Source organism: Pogoniulus pusillus, chromosome 18 (assembly GCF_015220805.1).
Source record: "Pogoniulus pusillus isolate bPogPus1 chromosome 18, bPogPus1.pri, whole genome shotgun sequence".
NCBI lineage: Eukaryota > Metazoa > Chordata > Aves > Piciformes > Lybiidae > Pogoniulus > Pogoniulus pusillus.
Window position 1 is genome coordinate 8,412,434 of NC_087281.1, and position 22,760 is coordinate 8,435,193.

The following is a 22,760-nucleotide window of genomic DNA, read 5'->3' on the forward strand; positions in this document are numbered from 1 at the left end:
TGTTTTCAGAAAAGCATTCACAAGTTATTAAGCCACCTGTCTGCACTGGAATGGGCTGCCCAGGGAGGTGGTGGAGTCACTGTCCCTGGAGGTACTGAAGAAAAGTCTGGATGAGGCACTTAGTGCCATGGTCTAGTTGACTGGCTAGGGCTGGGTGCTAGGTTGGACTGGATGATCTTGGAGGTCTCTTTCAACCTGGTTGATTCTATGATTCTATTATTCTATGATTCTATGGTCTAGTTGACTGGATAGGGCTGGGTGCTAGGTTGGACTGGCTGATCTTGGAGGTCTCTTCCAACCTGGTTGATTCTATGATTCTATGATTCTATGGTCTAGTTGACTGGATAGGGCTGGGTGCTAGGTTGGACTGGCTGATCTTGGAGGTCTCTTCCAACCTGGTTGATTCTATGATTCTATGACTCTCAGATAGTTTAAAATGCCCTTGCATTTCCTCCTAGCAATAAGTCAATCTTAGGTCACGTCTCACCAATTAACAACAAACCTACAGGACACTACGGATTTTCGGAGGGTACTATATCTAAAGTGATTGAAACTATTTATTTCACACCTTTTGTTTTTTAATGCAAAGCCATATATAATCTCCTTTTTAATTTACAATCTTGTCTCAGATCTAATGGAAGCTTGCAATAACAGAACATGAAGCCAGGTGAGCTACTCGAAGCACAGGCACTGTGAAGACAGAGTATGTCCTTTCATCTTTGTAGGTGCTGTTGAAATCCTTAAATAAATAATTAGTACAGATTCTCCTCTCTCTTCCTCACTGTATGCTGAAGAATTGAGGAAAGTGCATGCACTTTTCTCCTAGTTTCTAAGCAGACACTTACAAATAACCATTATGGATTTGTAGCAACTGTTTATGCAATTCAGAGGGCCAGCAATATTTTAGATGTAGTCCTTGCAAATTAAAGCCACTGCAATACAATGGTGCAACCTTCTGAGGTTATGGTTCCAAACATAAAAGCATTTGGAAACTAGTATTACATTATAAATCATTTATATGGGTACTTCTAATAACATGAAGAGTGGAACACAAGAGAGGGAGACATATTTCAGCAGGACTTTAATCTAGTTTTACATTAGAGGTACAAGAATAGAAAGTGAACAACCATCAAGAAGAGAAAGTGAACAACCATCTATCTCAACCCCATAAATGGTAGCACATTGTTTACCACACTAGAAGACATATGCCTGACATGAACTTTGTTGTTATTTGCTTATTTATTTATCTATAGTAATAAAGTTAACACATGCTGTTAAATAAACATACAACCAGAAAGCTCCAGCAATCACCACTTCAGACACATCATACAACGGAGGCTTTTAGTATACTTAAATTAAGATCTCCTTTTCACTCCTCTACTTGTGCCAGCAATTTTTTGTTTGCACCAATTAAACTGTATCAATTGCTGTAAAATAGCTACATCCCTCAGGTTCCTCAGTTGTTGCTCACAGGCAGATTTTAAGTACCTCAGAAATAGGAGTGACACAATGACCAGTGGGTTTTCAAATGTGTACAAACAGTTATTTCCCCAGAGTGGCTATGCTGGCTGGTACTTCTACATCACAAAAAGCAAACTGGTCAGAGCTGGAAAGAATCCCACTTCTTTCATTTCAGCTGGCAGCCCTCACTGAAATCAGCCTTGACATAAGCTCCTGACATCTCTTGGAAATAGTGGCACCTGCTGAAGGCATGCACAGAAAGGTTCCTCCATCCATGCAAATATTGAACCCAGAATTCACCTAAACCTATCTGATACCTTCTTAATGAGAAACCTTCTTTTTTTTCCACTAAATTTCTCCTTCCCCTAACAGGCAAGGTTCAAAAGAGATGCTATGATGAGTCTAATCTTTCAACAAAACTAGATGTTTTAAAAAGGTAAACTCAGGAGGAATTAATCCTCTATATATACTCTATCTTGGCTGCTTTCCCTGTCAGCTTATTCTAGTTATCTGAGGGTATGAAACCAAGAGATTGCCTCTACCACTAAATCAATTTGATCAGCAAAGGCTTTTCTGCGTGTGACTGCTGTTATCTCTGCTTTGAGGAACCATCATGTAAAAGTGAGATTTCATATGTCAACGTGGTAGCAGCCCCATGGCTAAGGTGGTGAAACCTGTCAGCACCCCAGCACTTAGTGAAAGGTGGAATTTGGTACAGCAAGAGAAAAAGTCTTGAAGGGTTGGGTGAAACTGCCATCCTGGGAGGAAACATCTGCCTCAGAATAGCTGTCTCATCTAAAGCCTCTAATATCTACTCTGTCAACTGAGACGTAGATGTTCTCTGTGTCACTTTTTTAATGTATTGTATAGGGATGAGAAAATGAGGTCAAGCCAGATTTAAGCCTGAGTCACATTTACAGCATCTTAAATTCCACTGCCCTTTTCAGTTATTCACATGAACATTTCAGATCCCACCCAGAACTCCCGGGACCCAGGTGAGTGAGGGAGGCAGTTAATATAACTGTCCAACTACTTATGCTTAACAGAGTACAAGTGTGAGAGATTAAAGGTACCCAGTGTCTTTCTGTATGTCTGCTCCTGTATGCCAAGTCGCTGACATTATCACTGCTGTTCTTGACTTCACCTTTGCCTAGTTTTGCAAGCGTGCTATTTAGAACAGGTTTTGGATATGATGTAGATAACACATGGGGCACTCCAATTAGATGCCTACTTTCATCGTGGTTATTTCAGACATTGCCAGGTATTTGATCTGGGTTTACAATTCAGGCCCATTTCCAACAGCCATTGATGGATGTCTGAATATCTGCTCCATGTCCTTCCCGTGTGCATTCCCTGGAGGCGATTGGAGAATAGTGCCTGAAACAAGCAGGTAAGGAGAGTGGTGAAGCACGCAGAAGCTGAGCTGTGAGGTGAAGAGCACTCTGGAATAGCAGCACTGTCCATCATTGTGGTTTTATGCACTCCAAGATGGGACACTGCTGCTGTTTTCAATCATGCTGCCAGGCTTTTCTCAGAGGAAGTCTTTCCACTTTCACATCTCTACTCTGCACCTCCTCCACGCTGACGACAGGCTTCTGAAACATGGATAAGCAGAACTCTGTGGGGCACCATACACAAGATGCTAACAGAGCTGGACTTCACTGACACTTTCACTGGAAATTTGATCTTTCACAGTTGTACCACAGCAGTATGATCATGATTGACATGATATGGTTGTGGGTAGTTTGGATGCATTTATTCAGTGATTCACTAAAGCATGAAACAGTGCTGTGTTTCCTGTCCCTTTCATGGAATGGCATCTGAGCAGCTCTCAGAAATGTGCTTTCTGAAATGAGTCTGCACTTTGAAGTGGAGTTCCATTTCAGAGCCATAGAATCATTGAATGGTTTAGCTGGGAAAGGACTTCAAAGATCATCCAGTTCTAATGCCTGATACAGGCAGGGACACCTCCCAGTAGAACTGGTCGCTCAAGGCCTCATCCAGCCTGGCCTTAAACACCTCCAGGGAGGGAGCAGCCACAGCCTCCCTGGGCAACCTGTGCCAGTGTCTCACCACCCTCACTGCAAGGAACTTCCTCCTAACATCTAGCTTGAATCTCCCCTCTGCCAGTTTAAACCCATTACTCCTTGTCCTGTCATGACAAGACCTTGTCAATAGTCCCTCCACAGCTTTCTTGTAGGCCCCCTTCAGACGCTGCAAGGCTGCTACAAGCTCTCCTCAAAGCTTCTCTTCTCCAGGCTGAAGAGCCACAACTCTCATAGCCTGTCCTCACAGCAGACCTCCTCCAGCCCTCTGAGCATCTTTGTGGCTTCCTCTGGACTTGCTCCAACAGTTTGATGTCCTTCTTGTGTTGGGGGCTCCAGAGCTGCACACAGGACTCCAGGTGGGGTCTGATGTGAGCAGAGTAAAGGGGCAGAATGACCTCCCTTGCCCTGCTGGCCACACTGCTCTTGCTGCAGCCCAGCACACAGTTGCTGTCTGGGCTGCCTGCACACTGCTGGCTCATGTTGAGCTTTTCATCAACCCAGACCCCCAGGTCCTTTTTCTGCTCTCAGCCATTCCCTACCCAGCCTGGATTTGTGCTTGGGATTGCACTGATCCAGGTGCAGGACCTTACACTCGGCCTTGCTGAATGTCATAAGGTTGGCCTTCTTCCAGGCAAGCAGCAACAGAACAAGGGGACACAGTCTCAAGTTGTGCCAGGGGAGGTCTATGCTGGATGTTAGGAGGAAGTTGTTGGCAGAGAGTGATTGGCATTGGAATGGGCTGCCCAGGGAGGTGGTGGAGTCACCATCCCTGGAGATGTTGAAGAAAAGCCTGGATGAGGCACTTAGTGCCATGGTCTGGTTGACTGGCTAGGGCTGGGTGCTAGGTTGGACTGGATGATCTTGGAGGTCTCTTCTGACCTGGTTGATTCTATGATTCTATGACTCTATGAATTAATTTTGCATTCAAAAATTATTCTCAGACCTTTTTGCAACATTGACCTCAGTGGATCACTTTTCTCCTCTTAAATTCAGGCACCACATTTGCTCTTCAAGAACACAGTGCTATCTGAGGATGGTGGTTAACTATGGTCTTTAAGTACTTTGAGTACTCAGAAATAAATAATGCAAAACCTCTAACATGAGCTTCTAACAATATTTGAAGCATTCTCTTGTGTGGGCTGTAATCATTCCCCACTCTTATTTCCATTAGTTCCATTAGTTTCTCCATTTTACATTATGCTCCAGTTTGAATGTGCAGTGCTGGCTGTATTCTCATCACACAGCTTCAAGCACCACTTCCAGGAAATAAAAGGCAATGAGGTCCGTGTCTGTGGTGGTTTGGGTGTTCCCTGCCCCCCCACACTTTGGAAACCACCCAGACTAGACTCAGGCAGCTCTGGAAATTGACTGAAGCTTATATTTACAGCTTAGCACAATATACAAGCAGATAGTTACAGTAGATACAGTTATAGACAGAAATAGACAAGGGAAAAGGTAATACAGAAACACAACAGCCCTCCCAGAAACCTGAGTCCCCAGGAGGGGCTCCCAACTGCCCATCTACCTTCTCCCACCCCTCTCCCTTTTCCCAGACATGGTCTTGTGCCCCAAGGAAGATTGGAGGGTCAGCCAGGGGGGGTAGGAAGCAAGTGGATTAATCAAAGAGGTGGAAGGTGAGGTTAGAGAGAAATGCAGCTCAAAGCCCAGGCTGTGCCCGAATGCAGAATGCCTTATCAATGTTCATACTCTTGTTCTTATACCTCTCAGCAAGCCTGTGAGTGAAGTAGACATCACCATTGTTTCCCTTTCACAGCCTGTAGTCTAGTTCTTCTCACCTAAACATTCTAGCTAGCTTCAAACTAGCACAGTGTCATAATGGTCATGCAATGATACTCACCGAATCATCTATTTGTTAGTTTCACAGAGATGTCAGTTACACTTACAGAACTTCAAGTCACTCATCAAGTAGATATTGATCATTGCCATGGTTATTAATACTTTATGCAAGGCAGGAGATACGAAAGTGTAATTATTTTCTGACCCAAAAAATCCACTCAAAATACAATAATTAGGGAGCATCGAATCACAGAATCATACAATGGTTGAGGTTGGAAAAGACCTCAAATATCATCTGGTTCCAACCCCCTGCTACAGGCAGAGACACCTCCCACTTGAACACCTCCAGGGAGGGAGCAGCCACAACCTCCCTGGGCAACCTGTGCCAGTGTTTCACCATCCTCCCTGTAAAGAACTTCTTTCTAACATCTAGTTTGAATCTCCCCTCTGCCAGTTTAAGCCCATTACTCCTCATCCTGTCATTACCAGAACTTGTAAATAGTCCCTCCCCAGCCTTCCTGTAGGCCCCCTTCAGATACTAGAAGGCTACTACAAGGTCTTCTCAAAGCCTTCTCTTTTGTCTTCTGTAGGCTGAAGAGTCTCCACCAGACTATCAGAGCTGCACCACCACCATCAGATTTTCCTATCAGTTTTTGAGATATCTTAAAGGCTTTCCAGAGAGGTTGTGGGGTCTTCTTCTCTGGAGACTTTCAAGGTCCATCTGGATCCGTTCCTCTGTGACCTGAGCTAAATTGTACAGTCCTGCTCTGGCAGGGGTCTTGGACTCTACGATCTTTTTGGGTTGCTTCTAACCCCTGACGTCTCATGATCCTGAGCTATTCTGTTTTGAGTTCTACAGTAAGGAAAGTGAAGAAAACAATGATAAAAAAAAAGGGGGGGGGGGGGAAAGAAAACCCATGAAAAAAAAAGAAAACCAAAACCAAACCCTAAATAAAATAAATAAGCAAACAGACCAAAAAACAATGCATAGATTAGTCAGATTTAGGTTTTGATACAAAGCTGGTAAAGTATCACCATGACTCATATGGTTCACCAGAGAGTGAATCATAGAATCATAGAATCCACCAGGTTGGAAGAGACTTCCAAGATCATCCAGTCCAACCTAGCACCCAGCCCTAGCCAGTCAACCAGACCACGGCACTAAGTGCCTCATCCAAGCTTTGCTTGAACACCTCCAGGGATGGTGACTCCACCACCTCCCTGGGCAGCCCATTCCAATGCCAATCACTCTCTCTGGGAAGAACTTCCTCCTAACATCCAGCCTAGACTTCCCCCAGCACAATTTGGGACTGAGTGTATGAACACGAAACAATCAGTGTAAAGTTTGTGAATTCAAAGCCACAACACTCACATGTTTATCAAAAAACCCCTTCCTTTTCTTTTTTTCCCCTGTATTGCATGTAATACCCAAGGGAAATGCCTGGCCTAAGAATGTATAAGTTTGTTCCTGTGGCCATGCAGTAGGACACTGTTAAACTGTGGTGGTTTTTTAAAGGGAGCTGACAGAAACTAAACTCTCAAATCAAATTGGAGAGAAAATACAGAATTATATTTAGAGAGAGAAATTACAGTGATAGGCATTACAAAGAATTTATCATGGCAAACCCCCTTGAAGTTTTCCCCATCCCCCAAAAAGCTAGATCTAAATTCCCCAGTGCTCCAACCCTCCCCCCTGCCAACACCTCTGCCATCCAAGATGCCTGCTGCTTACATGTTCCCAATAAATTGGCTCCCACCACACACACAGGGCAGGAGGAGGAGGAAGGGAGAATGAGCTGACCTTGTTGTGAGTCTATGAAGAGATAGCAGAATTATGGGATTGAATAACAATCTTCCAGTCCACAGAAATTTTTTTAACCCTGTTGTTTCAATCTGGGACATAAACATAACCTCTAACTTGCTAATCAAAATCAAATGGCCAATTCCTCCCAGCAGGTTGCTTTGCAGGGAGGGAGAGAATCAGTTCTATTCTGAATGGCAGCTGACTTCAGGGACACGCTTCAATCAAAAATGTAGTCTACACCCTTCCCTTTCTCTGCCCTTCAAAGATCAGAAGTCTTAGACCTTGCAATGCCCTCACGAAGAGAGAAAATAAGCTTAAAGTGTCACTGATGGTGTACTGACTGGCACAGAGATATGACTCCATCACAGTTCACATTACTAATTTCCCAGAGATCTAAAGGTGTGAAGGTGAAATCAAAGCTGCTGCAGTGCTGAATGCAGTAGCAGGCAATTTCAGGAATAGGAGAGTGCTCATACAATTGCTCAGGTCTTTCACTACTCGGTCATACAAATAAAAAACTAGGCTACTGCAGTACCTTTTCTATCCCCCTTCATTTTATTTGCTTCCCCCCTGCCATCCCTACAGTAGAGATGCAGAGATGTTGTGTGGCCTGGATACCCAAATGTGAATGAGGACCCTAGTGTTATGCTAATCTAGTAAAAGTCCATGGCACTGTTAGTGTCACCCTTAAACTGCCATGATAAATAAGGTGCCATCATGCTGGTTTATGGATCTCTTTATTTTAAGCATTTTTTCCTCCTCATATTATCTATGTCCCCACAGAGAAAATAGTTGCTGACTATGAAAGAATTCATCAGGCTGTAGCTTTTATTATCCTTTAAATTGCCAGAAACTTTAGGACATCATTGATGACAACAGTAATAACTAGCCAAAGCAGGAGGGAAGTAGCATTCATCCATTTTCTCTTTCTTTTCATTTAAATTTTCTATCTGTCTTGAAGAACAATTCTATCATGAAAACATTTTGCAATACTCACTTTTCAGCCTTGGTCCAAGACTTATTTAAAGCTGAAATTATGAAACTAGTCCTTAATACTATACATTTGCTCACATAAATCTATTTTCATTGAAATACTTGGAATAATGCAACTATATAAAATTAATCTACCTATCTATCTATATTCAGAAGGGAATATGAAGTGAATAATCTTATTACAGCTGAGTAAGTCAGTCCTAGGGAAAAAATGTTACTGATTTATTTTGCTATGTTATCCTGCCTGAACACTGTGCAGCCCATTCCTCAAGTTTATTGTTGCTTGATACAGAACACAATCAGTCTTGAAAGCAGCTCTTTTTATCTTTACACTTTTGAGTGGGTTGCTGGCAGCTTGTTATTTTCAGTATCTGAATAAGATTTTAGAGTCCTAGTCTGAAGCTGCTACTAAGTGACTCATTAAGAACATTCAACTGTCAGAATTAGGACTGTTCTTTAGTATTAATTGACATAAATAACGTGATTTTACTTTCAACAAACACAAATGTACTCTTAAGTCTACAACTCCTAATTGCAAATACAAATTCTGCTGTCTAAAACATTGTATTTTGAGAAAATGCAGCACAAAATCACCTGAATCTCTTTCTCTGTATGTTCTCTTAGATAGAGCTTGTTTTATATGGAATTCCTTGTCTGGAACAGTGTTTGGGAGAAAGAGGAAGGAAGGACATTATGCTGCAACGGTTTGTAGTGGGTTAGCAACTTCCCCCACCACCACCACTACTTGAAGTTACCCAGACTAACTCAGATGGTTTGGAAGTAAGGTGAAGCTGTATGTACAGCACTGCAAAATTTACAAGCATATATACACAATATACACAAGTTAGAAGCAATACAGAAATCCTAATTCCCTCCTGGACAAAGCAAATTGCCCAGAAGGGCTCAAGGTTAATCCCTCCTTTTCTGTTTCTTCCTGCATTTATCTCAGAAACCCACACATTTATCTCAGAAAGCAAGGGCGGGATGAAAACAAAGGCTTGGGCCATTATGTCCCCTCCTGAAGTGCTAAACAGCTACCCATAGGTGCTTGTGCACTTGTGAGTGTCTTGCACAAATAAAGGTAAGCAAGCTCTGGTTTCATCTGATATGGTCAGCTTGGCAGAGTGCCATTCTGCTTGGTGAATCTCTGTGGCCAAAGGAGCCATTACACTTGGGCAAATAATACAAATGGAGCTAAATTGCAAGCAGTGTTCAGTGCTGCTCTGCCCTGCCTCGCTGCTCTGCTCAGACAATGTGCTCTGCTCTGCCTCAGTGTGTTCTGCTTGCCTCATGCTTCAGATCAGCTTAGCCCTGATGTTTTGCACTGAACTACCTGGAAACATAAGTGCCTCAAGTTTGCCAGGAGAAGGCATTAAGTGCCTCATGACATGGCAAGAAGTGCCATCGACGTCATGCTTTCTGCACATCTGAAAGAGTTCCTGCCTGCACTTCTGCAAATCTCTGTGCCAAAAGGAACCAGGATCAGGTCAGAGATCATCTGCGCCCTGCTAGAGCCTGGGAAGATCTAGAAAGCTCTCAATAGCTATCAAGACACTGACAGAGCTCCCTCCAAGTGTTTGGGTACTATCTGGAAACTGCACTTAGCCCTGGGAATCCTGAAATAATACTTTGTGAGTAAATACTCATAAGCCTCTCTATAACTGAATTCTGTTGTGCCTTCTGCCCTAGCAGAAAGGAGCCTCTCAGATCTCCCTTGAGGGTGAGCAGCATATTGGCCACAAGATTCTCTTTCCTAAACAGTTAATACTTGTTATATTGTTGCTGCTTATTTCTTAAGCGTTCTAGATTCCCTATTTATTTCCCTCTGTGTAAGACTTTCCATGACCATGCAAAGAACCTATTATTATTAAAACTTATGCTCTGTGGTGAGATTGCTAAATATCAAAATTAATAAACTGTATTTATTTTGTACTGGATTCCACTCACACCATTACAATTATGTGACAGATGTTTTCTCTTTTCCTTCACTCAGTGTCTGTGAATCAGCTGTTTGGATGGAGCAAACACTACTTCATTGATATTGGTGATGCTACAACAACTTATACCAGCTGAGAATCTGAACCTCTCAGGATGGTAGAGTGTAGAGAGAGCTTTTGTCCCTTATGCCTTCACAATAAGAGTCTGAAACACTAGCATTGCTATTAACAGAATTTACAACAAGCTTGCTAATGATGAACTGCAGTCACATCAGTTTTTCTCAGTGCTGACACAGCTTCCCTCTGCAAACTTGTTCACACAGAGGCCAGGGAAGTGCAGGTGTAAAACAATTATGGCACTCTTCTGCTTTGAGTTGTTTCCACTGCTGTCAAAACAAAAAGAAACAAAGCAGATTGGAAGGATTTCATACAAGAAGATTTTGGCAGGCTTTTGTTACAGGCTTTGTTTGTTCAGGCTTCTTTGGATAAAGCATTTATGTGGAACAGGTTACATGAAGCAGAAAGTGTCCTGAAAGGTGGGATTCAAATCATTCATTTAATGCACTTAATGTGTCTCACCTCACCTGCATCTTGCAGTCCCTGATTTCATAACGGATTTGAAGTGTGCTCTGCTTTTGCCACAGGGGTTTTATGGGCTTTTGTTGCTCTTCTATAGAGGAATGATTTGCAAGTCATCAAAACCAGCAAGAAGAAGCAGCTGAATGGATTGGTCAGATTGGGCACATCAACAAATGCTTAGGGGAGTAGTGTCACGGCCAGGGCTTTAGCTACTTAGATTCAGACCATGGGAATCACTTTGAGAAACCTAGTCTCTGGGGAGCTGATGGAGTCTTACTCTCAGAGAAGGGCAAGGGCATCTTCAGCCAAAGGCTTGCCAGACTACTGAAGAATTTAAACTGAAGCTGCTAATGGAGGGGATCTTTAATACATCCCATCACTAACACTTTGATGGTCAATGCCAGCAACAGATGCTTAGAGCCAGGAGAAGGATTGCAGGCCAACAGGAGAGCATCTGAAGTACATCATAGAGGGATTCCAGTTATCTTGGGCTCCAACTTAAATGCCTCTATGTTAATGAATGTAGCATGGGCAGCAAACAAGAGCAACTAGAGACACACCAATGCCTGTGGAGTTATGATGTTCCTGACATCCTCGAGGTATGACAGTATGGCTCTTATGACTGGAGTGTTGGGATGCTCTCACTGACAAAGTGAGGATGGTGGGGAATGTGAATTTTAAGGGCAACTTTGGATCCAGTGTCCACAAAATTGTGGAGTTCAGGATCTTCAGGGCAACAAGCACAATGAGCAGCAACATCATTAACTCACACTTTGAAAGAGCAAACTTTGGCCTCTTCAGAGATCTGCTAGGAGTAGCATGGGATAAAGCCCTAATGGGCAGAGGGGCTCCAGAGAGCTGGTTAATATTCAAAGATTACCTCCTCCAAGTCCAAGAGTGAAGTGTCCTGAAAAAAGGGAAGACAGCCAAAACCACCAGGTGGCCTGCATGGATGAAAAAGGCACCCTGGGACACTCACAAAAGGAGGTCTACAGAGGGTGGGAGAAAGGACAAGTAACCTGGGAAGAGTTGTCCAGCTAGCGAGAGATCAGGTCATGAAAGCCAAAGGCCACATAGAATGAAATCTGGCCAGGGGCATCAAAGGCAGTAAGAAAAACTACTATAGGTATGTCTACTCTAAGAAACGGTGGACCCAGTCACTCAGGAGAAGATGGAGGTACTCAATGACTTTTTTGCCTCAGTCCTCATGGGCAAGAGCTCTAACTACATTGTGAAAGTTACACAAGGTGAAAACAGGAACTGGGAAAATTAAAACCAACCCATTGTGAGTGAAAGTCAAGTTCACGACCCTAAAGAATCTGAAGGTGCACAAGTCCTAATGAGATTGATCCACAAGTCGTGAGGGAACTGGTAGATAAAGTGGCTAAGATGCTTTTCATCTGGTGAAGCTCCCACTGAGTGGAAAAGGAAACATATAACCTCCATTTTCAAATAGAGAAAAGAGGAAGACTCAGGGAGCTACAGTCAGTCAGGCTTAACTCTGTGCCCATCAAGACCATGGAGCACATTAGATTAGATTATTAGGGAGAAATTCTTGCCCATGAATGTGGTGTGGCAATGGAACAGGTTAGCCAGAGAAGTTGTGAAGGTTCCAAGCCTGGAAATGTTCACAGTCAGGTTAGAGGAGGCCTTCAGCAACCTGAGCTACGAGGAAGTGTCTCTGTCTATGGCAAGGGGGTTGGAACTAGATGACTTTTGAGGTCCCTTCCAATTTGGGTCATTCTACGATTTTATGATGCATTGTGAACTGCTCCCTCCTTCAACATCTCCCTCCAGAAGAAAACAAAACAAAAACTAAACCAAACTCAAGCCAAAAACTTCATCCTTCCAAAATATACAGACCAGGAAAGTCTGCAGTTTGGAAATCTGTATGCTTAAACCTTCTCCAACTGAGAAACATTTTGGCCAAACGTTAAGAGCAGAGAAAAGCAAATTCTAACTCTCTCCTGTTCACTCTTCATCCTGAAAAGCATGACAAAATGGTTGGAAGTATTCTAGAAAGTTTAAATGTGTGAGACTCGAAGGCTTCTCCTTGAATCATTAGTGGCATGTTTCTTGTCTGAGGATTTCTGGTGCTTTCACATTAAATTAAATGTACTGGGAGCTAAGGGCAGCCAATGAATCTCTGAAAAAAACCTCAGTGGTCAAAAGCTAAGGGCTACAGTTACAAAGGTCCCTAGTTGCCTTAGATTTCTTGTAGGTTCCTCTCCAGAAGCAAGTAGACACTCAGCTCCTCAGGATGTGCAAGAGTTTCCTCACAGGGTGCTTGTAAGCAAGTTAAAAGACTAAATCTAAAAAGTTGCTTCCTACCATGGCAACATTTACATTTAAGCTTCACTTTGACACAGGGATGCTTTTCCCAGATGGTGGAGTGACTGAGGGACTGAGTACCTCTGCTTCCCGCCACAGTCTTCTGTACAAGACAGAAGAAAACTCCACGGAGCACATTTCTCAGCAAATTCTGGAAGTGACTGGAGTCATGGAGAGTTTTCCTGGAAGAAAAGGTTCAGCACTTACTGATTTATAAATTTAAAGCACTACTTATTACAAGCTTTGTTCATGGTTGGCAGTGAGAAATCACTAATGTGGCAGCAGCTCTTACCTTTCCCAGCTCTTTTTGACCCATATATTGCCAAAACAGCCAATCCTTTTGCTCCATGTTAGTGTCAGCAAAGTGACAGTCATGTGTTTCATTCCATTCACAGGCTTTGGCACTGTCCTCCTTCCAATATTCTCATGCACTGCATTGTGAGAATTTGATCTAATCACTTTTTCCTCATATTTGTCAGTTTCGTTTTCTAGACATCAACATTAGGCCCTGTGGTTCTCATCCTTATCAAAAAGATAAGCCTTTGCCTCCTGCAACATTCTGCATACCCTTTAAGCTGATATAAATGTGAGGAAGGGCAGAGGAAAGGGAAACTCTCAAATGCCTGCTGCATCATTTTGCAACACAAATGATCTTTACCTATCCTTACCAGGCTTTACTCAAGAACAGGAATGTGAGAAGTGGCAAAGCCTGCAAGACCTTAAAGACTGTCCTCTGCAGAACTACCTGACTGCCCTGCAGCCCCAGGAGTTTCAGGAACTGAAGCACACATCCAGGACTTTGTTACTCTTTTCTGGGAGTCAGACTGCAGATACTGTGCAGTAAGGGCACCACAGTCTGCAGGCCTTCCAGAGAGCTGTGCTTGGCTAGAGAAATGCTCCCTCACTTTCTGTTCCTGCTCAAGCATACACACTCTGTCCCTGCAGAGAACATAAAGCTATGTGAGAACAAGCAGGGAGGAGATGGATGCAGTTAGACAGAGCTTCTTTTTAAACTCTGCTGTATTCTAAAGTGCTGAGACTCACACAAAACCATTGTATGCTAAATGCCCCTTGGAACAAATCTCTTAACAGACAGAAAATTACTTGACACATGTCCAGCTGGAGTGAAATAGAAACACAACAGCACTAGTTACAGAGAAAAATACATCTCCAATATATTAATTCAACAGAATGATCACAGACAGTGCTGAAAAAGAAAAGGAATTTTTTGCAACCACCATAGCCAGGGATTTGCAAAGATGTAATTCTCAGGTAAGGACTCAATTCTTAGCGTTACACCATAGAACATATGTCTTTCACAGTCCTCTTTCCCACTGGTTATTATTTTGGCCTTGACAATGTTTGCTTTAAATCAACAAAGCATTTAAATTGCAATAGTTGTAATTAGGAGTCACCTTCCTCTTCACAAATGATGTGCTGAGAAGACTGAGCGAGCTAACCAAGACCAGTCCAGCTGGTGGAGTGGCCACTGTGCTGAAGACAGGAGTGGAAAAATCCACTTTTAACTGGATTATTTCCATCCTAACAAATGCTTGTTTTTTGGTTTTGGGGTTTGGGTTTTATTTTTCCTGCTTCCTCTTGTTCCCTCTAAATGATGCAAATAAAACATATTTCGGACACAATCCCTTGAAACCTGAAGCAATCAAAGCAAAGCTAAGATGTGTCAAGCAAGGCATGAAAGTTAAAGAACCTATTGTACAAACTAGCAAAAAAGGACAGGCACTACTCAAAAATCTCCTGCTTGCTGGATGTTTGATTTTGCAAAAGTAGTAGCTTTTAAAATTCATTTTCCAGTTTTTCCAAATACATTTATTGCAATTCAATATTCTGATCAAGGTTACTTTCTCCTCTTATACAGGACTGCCACATAATGCAGCACACACACCGTATTTACACACATATACAAAGATTGTGAGATCAAAGCAACCAAAATCCCAGAAAATGCTGGTCAGAGTTGCCTGTGTCATTTTAACATGGACCACTTGGGTATATGTTAGGGCATATTTCCATACATTACCTGCAGCTTTACACGTCCAGTTTCTACCTTTCTGCCTTCTCTTACAACTACATATTCCAAGTTTACGACCCTGAATTTTAGGCATGCAGGCTTTGATCACTTCAAGTATCATGGGACAAAGCCTTGGAGGGAAGAGGGGCCCAGGACAGCTGGTCCGTATTCAAGGATCACCTTCTCCATGCCCAGGAGCAAAGTATACCAACAAAGAGGAAGGCAGGAAAGAATGCTAGGAGACTTGCAAGGTGGTCCTGGACACAGTCATACAAAAAGAAACTCTACCAGGAGTGGAATAAAGGGCAGTTAGAATAGGGTGTATGTAAGGAGGCTGATGGAGCAGCAAGAGACCAGGTTAGAAAAGTTAAAGCTCAGTTAGAGTTAAATCTAGCCAGGGAGTTCAAGGGGAACAGCAAACATTTCTCTAAGTATATTAATGGTAAAAAGAAGACTAAGGATGGTGTGAGCTCCTTCAGGAAAGAAACAGGGGAACTGGTGACAAGTGACACGAAGAAGGCTGAGGTTCTCAATGACTTCTTTTCCTCAGCCTTCACTGGCCAGGGCTCCAGCCACACCCCCAGAGTCATGGAAGACAATGGCAGGGGCTGGAAGAAAGAGCTGTACATTATGAATGAAGATCAAGTTCATGACCATCTGACAAACCTGCAAGTGTTCAAGTCCATAGGACCTGATGGGATGCACCCACGGATACTGAGGAACCTGGCAGATGAGGTTGCTAAACCCTTCTCTACTGTATTACAAAAGCCATGGCAGTCTGGTGAAGTCCCCACTGTCTGGAAAAGGGAAAACCTACCCCCCATTTTCAAACAGGGAAAGAAGGAAGAACCAGGGAACCATAGGCAAGTCAGTCTCACCTCTGTGTCCAGTAAGATCACAGAGCAGATCCTCCTGGCCAGTGCCAAAGGGACTCCCTCAAGGATCAGTCCTGGGACCAGTCTTGATTAACATATTTGTCAGTGACATGGACAAAGGCATTGAGTGCATCCTCAGCAAGTTTGCTGACAACACCAAGATGTGTGGTGCAGTAGACACGATGGAGGGCAGGGATGCCAGCCAGAGAGACCTTGACAGGCTGGAGAAGTGAGTCCAAGCCAACCTCATGAGATTCAACAAGAACAAGTGCAGGGTCCTGCATCTGGGTCAGGGAAATCCCAAACACCAATATAGGCTGGGAAGTGACTGGCTTGAGAGCAGCCCTGAGGGAAGGAATTTGGGAGTGCTGGTGGATGAGAAGCAAAACATGAGCCAGCAGTGTGCACTTGCAGCTCAGAGAGCCAACTGTATCCTGGACAGCATCAAGAGAAGTGTGACCAGCAAGTCAACGGACTTGGTGATCCTTGAGGATCTTTTCCAATCTGAATGTTTCTGTGATTCTGTGATTCTCTCCCTCTACTCCACTCTGGTGAGACCCCACCTTGAGTATTGCCATCCAGTTCTAGAGCTCCTATTACAGGAAAGATACAGACATGCTGGAGTGTGTCCAGAGAAGGGCCACAAGGGTGATCAGAGGACTGGGGCACTTCTCCTATGGAGACAGACTGAGAGAGTTGGGGCTGTTCAGTCTGGAGAGGAGAAGGCTCTGAGGTGACCTTATTGTGGCCTTCTGGTATCTTAAGGGGGCTACAAGAACTCTGAGAAGTGATTTTTTAGGATGTCAGGTAGAGGTAGGACTGGGGGGGATGGAGCAAAACTGGAAATGGGTAGATTCAGTTTGGATGTTAGGAAGAAGTTCTTCACCACGAGGATGGTGAGACATTGGAACAGGTTGCCCAGGGAGGTGGTGGTAGCCCCTGGAGGTGCTTAAGGCCAGACTGGATGGGGCTCTAGACAGCCTGATGTAGTGTGAGGTGTCCCTGCCCATGGCAGGGGAGTTGAAATGATTCTATGATTCTATGATTCTACTATTCTAGACAGCCTGATGTAGTGTGAGGTGTCCCTGTCCATGGCAGGGGAGTTGAAATGATTCTATGATTCTACTATTCTAGACAGCCTGATGTAGTGTGAGGTGTCCCTGTCCATGGCAGGAGAGTTGAAATGATTCTATGACTCTATGATTCTACTATTCCTTTTTCCTTTCTTTATTAATACATCTTTGATACTTATATCACCTTGAGAAGCAGCATTAGAATCTTTGTGACTCTCTTCTCCTTCTGCCATTAACTTAATCTTCCAAATTACAGGCATGTTTTCTTGTTTCTTCGTTATGTGAACATGCCTGTAGCTAATCCATTCATACAGTGGATAAAAAAACCTGAGGAACAGAGGAAAGAAACAGAAATAGACATTCTCCTTCATTTTCCCTCAAGCTGAAAAATATTTTACTCAATTGAAAAAAAAAATAAAGGCTGCTATTAACAGACTAAAGTGACTTTCAGAAAAGTTATGGTTTGAATGAAGAGAGATTTGAGGAGGGAAACTACCCAGAGACATTAGTTTCAGCGGTTTTGACCAAGGATTTTCTTTATAAGACACTCAGCTCACATCTCAAACTGATTTGAATATGAGAGATCATCAATTGGATTAAAGTATTTTGGAAAGGAATTTAAAACAGGATATTTTGGGCATATCTGTACTGGATTTAGACACATTAATAATACAATGTCTCTGTCTTGGGAAAATATCTTTCTTTTCTGAAATAGAATCATAGAATTCTTGAATCATAGAATCAACCAGGTTGGAAGAGACCTCCAAGATCATCCAGTCCAACCTAGCACCCAGCCCTATCCAATCAACTAGACCATGGCACTAAGTGCCCCAAAGACTCCAAACCCTTATAATACTGTATTTTACTTCAAAGGTAAATCCTTCCCCCTTTCAAATTAAACTGGTTTTGAGAACTAACTAGGCTGTGCTAGTCTCTATCCAGGCAGTATGTACAGGCAGTAGAAAGACTGTTACATATGCCAGTATTAAGAACTATGCCTCAGATGGGATGGGCTCAACCTACTGTGAATAATCTTGCAGCTGTTGTGAATGTTCTGTGGGCAAGCTCCTCTAACTGGGTTTTTTTAAATAATCACTGTTTCCTTGAAGATCTCTGTGCTAGTTTAAAGGTAGCTAGAATGTTTTGGTGAGAAGAACTAGATCATAGGCTGTGAAAGGAAAACAAGGCTGATGTCTGCTTCCTTCAGAGTCTTGCAAAGGGAAGGAGAAACGAAAACATTAGATAACACTCTCACCATTTTTCACTCACTCTGCCTTGGGCTTCTGGCTGAGCTGCATCTCCCTAACCTCACCTTCCACCCACCTTTGCTTTTTAACCTCTTGGCTGAACCTCTGTTCTTCTTTAGGACTGGGGTAAGGTTGAGAGGGGCAGGGGGAAGGTGCAAGGGTGGTTGAGAGCCCCTCCTGGGGCCTCAGGTTTCTGGGAGGGCTGTTGTGTTTCTGTATTCCCTTTTCCCTTGTATATTTCTGTCTCTAACTGTATATACTGTAAATATCTGCTTGTATATTGTGCTAGCTGTAAATAAATAGCTTTATTTATATTCCCAGAGCCGACTGAGCCTAGTCTGGGTAATTTCTAAAGTGTGGGGAGCAGAGAACACCCAAACCATCACAATCTCATTTTCCAGTAGTGCACTTTGCTCCTTTCAATGAATAGACTATGTTCAAATAGAAGGCCATTCAAGCAAAAGGAGCAGTACCATCAGGTCTAGGTACTGCCACCCTCTGTTCATAGCCAGACTTGAATAATGGCATTGGAAGCCTTCTTTGTACTGTACATCCCCAGGCATCGCACTCTTCATCAGAGGAGGCCAGTGCTGCATGGCTCAGTAGCAAGATGCTCCACAGCCTCTTCTCCCCTTGGACTCTGTGAGGGCTTTTTCTGGAAAGTAGAATAGAACTACAATGGACTTCATGTCTATTTTTGGATTATTTGTTTGACTTCAGGTAGGATCCTGAAGCCTGAAATATGTACTTGAAGTTGTGCAAGGTCAGAAGAAGTCTCTGCCTTGAAAAGGTTGAGTTCATATGACAAGAATATTGAGGAAAGAAGGATGTTCTTATTTCATGGTTGAGGAGCTGAGGCTCTAAGAAAACAAATTCACTTCAGTCCTCTGCATCTTTAGGTGTCTGCATGCTTTTGCAGCTTCTATCCACAAGTTCACCTGCCTTAATTTTACCCGCCCAAGCACTCTGCCTGGGCTCCTGCCACAGGCAGTAAGGCCAGACAGCCATCAGCTGTTGATTCCAGACGGTGTTGTGTTGTTCAGCAGAAAGTGATTTGAGGTTTCCATTACACACAGAGGTTTGTCAAACACAAAGGAACAGATCACACCTGTGCCCCACAAATTCCAACCCACTGACTCATTCAATTAAAAAATAACCCAACTCAGTAGCATTCCTACAGACTCAGTGGCGTGATGATTCTGTGCTGTGAACTGCCAAAAAAATCACAGAATAAATTTGCTTGGGAAAAAACTTCAGGATCATCTAGTCCAACCCTTGACCCAGAACCGCAAGGTGTGAGAGACTAACTCATGTCTCTCTTGTACGTGTAAATCGACAGAGATAAAAACCACCTTTGCTCCCAGGAGACAGCAGCTGCTCAAGAGGTGTGCTGCAAGCACATCCTGGGTGGGTTGCCTGAATGCACAGGGACGTATATTGGAGAAGCGAGAGGTTCGCCGGGGGAAAGGATTAGATCAGAGGTGCTCAAACTATGGCCCGTGGGCCGGATACGGCCCCCCAGGGTCCTCAGTCTGGCTCGCCTGTATGTACAGAAACCCCCTGCCCCCCGCCCCATGCCCGCCGGGGGTTGGGGGGAAACCAAGCAGCCACTTCCCACCACTTAATCCTCTCGCCAGCTGCCCAAGCGCCCGCCGGGGCTGGCTGGAACCAAACTACAGTCCAGCCCCTGACACTACTGGGCTAGAACCAAACTGCAGTCCAGCCCCTGACACTACTGGGCTAGAACCAAACTACAGTCTGGCCCCTGACACTACTGGGCTGGAACCAAACTGCAGTCCAGCCCCTGACACTACCGGGCTGGAACCAAACTGCAGTCCAGCCCCTGACACTACTGGGCTGGAACCAAACTACAGTCCAGCCCCCACCAGTGTCTGAGGGACAGTGACCAGCCCCCTGTTTAAAAAGTTTGAGGACCCCTGAGCTAGATGGTCCAGTTACAGGCTAGGGACAGAGTGGCTGGAGAGCAGCCAGGAAGAAAGGGACCTGAGGGTACTGGTGGATAGTAGGCTGAAGATGAGCCAGCAGTGTGCCCAGGTGGCCAAGAGAGCCAATGGCATCCTGGCCTGCATCAGGAACAGTGTGGCCAGTAGGACAAGGGAGGTTATTCTGCCCCTGTACTCAGCACTGGTCAGGCTACAACTTGAGTGTTGTGTCCAGTTCTGGGCCCCTCAATTCAAGAGAGATGTTGAGGTGCTGGAATGTGTCCAGAGAAGGGCAATGAAGCTGGTGAGGGGCCTGGAACACAAACCCTGTGAGGAGAGGCTGAGAGAGCTGGGGGTGTTTAACCTAGAGGAGAGGAGGCTCAGGGCAGACCTCATTGCTGTCTACAACTACCTGAAGGGAGGTTGTAGCCAGGTGGGGTTGGTCTCTTCTGCCAGGCAACCAGCAATAGAACAAGGGGACACAGTCTGAAGTTGTGCCAGGGGAAGTATAGGCTGGATGTTAGGAGGAAGTTCTGGCATTGGAATGGGCTGCCCAGGGAGGTGGTGGAGTCACTGTCCCTGGAGGTGTTCAAGCAAAGCCTGGATGAGGCATATGGTGCCGTGGTCTGGTTGAGTGGCTAGGGCTGGGTGCTGGGTTGGACTGGATGATCTTGGAAGTCTCTTACAACCTGGTTGATTCTATGATTCTATTCTATGATTCTATGATCTCCAGAGGTCCTTCCAGCCTCTACCACTCTGTGATTCTCCAGCTTTAATGCCACTAGTGATGAATTTAGTTAGTAATTGTGTGTCTCAGTTGTCACATGCTCTGGTAAAAGGAGTTAAAATCCTTTCTAATGATTTTGCTCTTAAAAAATCTATAAAGATGGGCAAAATCTTTTCTAAACTTGCACTGTTATCACTCAGAAAAAAAGAATATGTCTTTTTAGCAAGGGCCATGATCAAAACTTAATTTACAAGTAACTACTGAATTGCTCCTGCTTGGGTCTGAGTGTAAGTGCTTCTCTGGATGCTGGGGCTTCTGCAGAGGGCTGGTTGCTCAGCAACACACCCCCCTCCAACAGTATCCTCCCCCAGCAGAAACAGCAGCTGATTTTTATTACAATTGCTGCTGTATATTTATTTTCTGTAAAGAAGGAATCATTTATTTTAACCCAATTCAGTCAAAAACCAGGCACCACTTAATTGGAATTGAAAGTGCATCATGCAAAAAGGCTGGTATTCTTTGTCTGCATCCGTGTAAAAGCACCTCTCCTTAAAGATTTCTTAAGGCATATCACCAATAAACAGGTTAAAACCCTCTTAAAAGGAAGGTCACCATAATCCTTATTGGACAGAGCAAATTACCCAGGTGCCTTTTTCTTTCAGCTATGATTGTGCACTGACCTTTGGAAAATATGGTCAAATAGCCTTTAGCAGGAGTTGTAAAGCATAGGATCGTTGCATGAGCACTGATTTCATTAGGCAGCCCTCTAAAATTAGCATTACTCACTGAGGGGCATGCAGCTAATGGTACTGAAAAGAGGTGGGGTCTGTTCACTGTGTGCTGTGCCTGTAAATGAAGAGGATCTTCCCTGTTTCCATGCAGAAGCACAGCTGCCCTTCTGTGCTTTGCTGCAGGTGTGAGATATTTCACAGAGTGAATCTCTGTGTGAGAGGGTTTTTTTTTCACCAGAAACCACGTAATCCATGCAAGGCAGAGAGCTGCAGCCATGGACTTTTCTCAAGATAGTCTGATTTAGCAGAAGCAAAATTCTTATTCACTGCCAGATATTGCACCTTCAAGAGAAAAATACTCAAGCCTGAGAATCTTTTATGTAAAATGAAACAAGCAACAATGAGGTTCCAGGTAAACTCTTAGGAGCTTCCCGCATCTCTCAATATGTTATGGAGGGTGGCAAAGCCCCGGAAAGGTCCCCATGCCATGAAGGTTACAGTGTCTCACATTTAAGCCAGAAGCATCGTAAAACCAAAACAATCTTCTAGTGGAAATTTACCTGGAGTTTGGCCTTTCCATCTGCTTCTTCTTCTTCTTTTAACTTGCTAGGTTTAGGCTTGGGAAGGGCTTCTATTTTGGCAAGTGCCATTCTTATGATGATTACATTTTCTGCAAATGAAAGCTTGTTGGGCACATCTTAAAGATTTTTAGAGCTTAGATTTGACTGATTTTTAATAAGATTATTCCCTAGATGAATTCTATCCACTAAGACTGAGAGTGCTGTGCTGGCAAAATTGTCCTCGAATAGCTGAGCTCAAATCATCTCAATAGCTCTAAACACCTTGAAACTACCCAGCAGTTTCACATTTGGTCTCTTTTAGCAGATGGATTAGCATTTGGAGTAGTTTTTAGTTTTCATGGATCAGTTTGCTAATCTCCCATGAGACAAAATAGCTGAACCACAGGGAAAAGGCAAGAGAATGAAGGATTAAGAATAAGAATAAATTAATAACAAGAGAAAAACTTTGGTAATTAATTACAAACAAACTGCCAGTTGTTGCAACTGTGGAAGAGTTAGTGAAATTATGGAAGAGCAAACAGCACAGTTCTGATACAAACATTAAAAATTCCCATTTCAGTCACAAACCTGATGCTCAAACCTGCCTATACGCAATGCTCATGTC